Below are 2,688 nucleotides of genomic sequence, written 5' to 3' on the forward strand. Positions count from 1 at the left end.
ATCCTTCTCAAAGCTAGGCCCTTCATTTGTAAGCAAAACAAATGTATCCAATTTAGGCAGCATCATATTCTCATGAACATTAGAATCATTAGCAAGAAACGAAAGTACCTGGTAATTTAATTGGCGTGCGCGAGCTCTAGTAATTGGTCCAGTATGTATAGCAGCAGGGACTGTGGGTGTAATAATTGTATTGATGTCCTCATCAAGAAGTGTTGGTCCGGTGGTGCATCCACTAAGTCCGAGCACTCCTCAACTTGAAGGTCCATAGGGTCCATCTCCAATGTCGGTCCTCCGTTCACGAGATGTATCATGTAGAAAACAAGAAAGAAACAACAATGAAAGAATGACCCATCCAACATGCGTATTTGAGAATGGCTCAAAGGGAAGGAGTTCACCTTTAGTAGTTTCTCAAGGGTGATGGAGTTGCGCATCATGTATGCCTTCTCATAACCAAAATGTTTCATGATCGTACCGCCTTGTGAATCCTTCAAAACGAAAGAACATGACAAACACTCAGAAAAACAAATGAGGTTAGCGTAAATGCAAAACCTAGCATTCGTGTGGTAAGATACCCAACAAGTGTATGCATGATGCTCAACATAAGAAAGTACAACGGTGTAGTTCATGGTATGGAGGCGTATGATGCGAGAACAACCAAATACAATAGGCTCAATGAAACAAGCATGCTGCACAGGTAACATGTCCAAGTCTCCACGATCAATAAGCATAGCAAGTTGGCACTCAATACAAGGTGATATGAGAGATGCAACTAATGGAGACAAGAGACAATGATCAAGACAAATCAAGTGAGAGGCATGAATATATATGTCATCAACCCAAGAAAGCGAGTAAGAATGGAACATGGGTGATGCAACAAAGCAAGCAATCATAGTGATCAAGTCAAGCAAGCTAGTAGTGCGAAGATGCAACGTACTAGAAGGAATCATGGCAAGCATGTCATGTGTGCAAATAGTGGTCATGAATAATGCACAAGACATATCACTAGCATGAAAGCAAGATATGAGCAATATATCATCATTGTATTGGGAAGAAGTCCTATGTAAATAGCAATGGAACATCATGACTCTCCCAACACAAGAATCATCAATAGCATGAGGCACATGATAAACATGGCAATAGCAACAAGGATCTCCACCAAACATGCAAATACACATAGGAGTATCATAATGTTGCATCATGGGTAAATGCAAGCAAGGGTCACAATTGCATGGCAAAGGCATAGAAGCAAGCATAGCATGCAAAGTGAACACGGGAAAATGAGCATAAGGCGACAAATGGTAAATAGCCCATAGCCGTGTGAGAGCCAAGTAGAAGAGATGCGTGTAGTCGTTGCGCGAAGGGAATGGTGGGAAGGACAATCCACGGGATCCCAAGTCATCTTTGCTCTCAAGAGCTCGTTTCGTCAACTCATGGGATTGTGAGGTTGACGAGTGTTCATAAGTACCTACACAAAACAAAGACAAAGGGAAAATTGTGTGTGCGTGGTAGATGTACACATCATCCATCATGATGCATACGTGCATGTGTTGGTTAGCACAAAATAGCCAATGCTCAAATAAATGAGATGCGTGATATAGAAACATGTCATCCATCATGAGAGGTTTGTTGTTATGTATGGCATAATGGAGACTCAAATTGTGTAATGCATCATGAGAAATATGTAGAGCATTGTTATTCATGGAATGCATATGGTGCAAAAAAATTATGGGAATCATGCAAAGTATGGAATGCATCAAAATCTCCTAATATGTATGAGGAAACTATGGGGGTCTCCTCATGAGCATTTGTAGAAACATCACATGGAGAATATTGACAACATCCAAAACAAAGCATAGTTGGTTCTATGTAATCATGGCATGGCATAATAGATGAATTGCGCAAATCATGTAAAGGAAGCATAGCAATATCATCACATGAAAAACAAAAGCCAATTACCATCATCTCGTCATCTATGCCATAAGTGCAAATGGGATTTATTTTAATGGGGCATGCATAGTTACTATGTTGAGATTGAAATGATGCAATATGGGAGATCTCACTCATAGCATATGACAAGTTCAAAGGATTGTCAATCATGAAGTGACCAATAGAATTTTCACATGATATCCTATGGAGCATAGCATCACAACTAGGCAACTCAACATGCTCATCATCATATTCATCATAAATGGGTAAGTCATGACATGAAGAAGTCGCACTAGCATGAAGCATGGGAATAGGTGGATCAACATCATGCAAGCAATCATTGGTGAGATAGTCCGACAAGTGGGACAAGAGAAGCACCATCACCTATGTTACCTTTGGAGCATCGCTCATGTGTTGTAGGTGAGGTGTCGAAGATCCACTCGTAGTCATCTTCATCTTGATGGAACCATGTGGGGGGTGCATCATCGTCCACCATGGCCATCGTCGTCTCCATTCGAGGTATGGACTCGTGGAGGATAGGCATGTCGTCATGTAGGAGACCTAGCACCAAATAAGAAAACACACTCGGAGTAGAGGTTAAGTCATTAGAAATCATAGTGGCCACACGTGCCGTGTCAACTACCTCACTCACTAAGTGTTGTGGCTCACTCACTCCCTCAAGGATGCGTTCACTCGTATGGTTGGTGGAGTCACTCAAATGGCTCTCAACCTCACATAGGATGTGTGGCATGCTCTCAAGTG

The sequence above is a fragment of the Triticum aestivum genome, chromosome 2D (genome assembly GCF_018294505.1).
Source record: "Triticum aestivum cultivar Chinese Spring chromosome 2D, IWGSC CS RefSeq v2.1, whole genome shotgun sequence".
Classification (NCBI taxonomy): Eukaryota; Viridiplantae; Streptophyta; class Magnoliopsida; order Poales; family Poaceae; genus Triticum; species Triticum aestivum.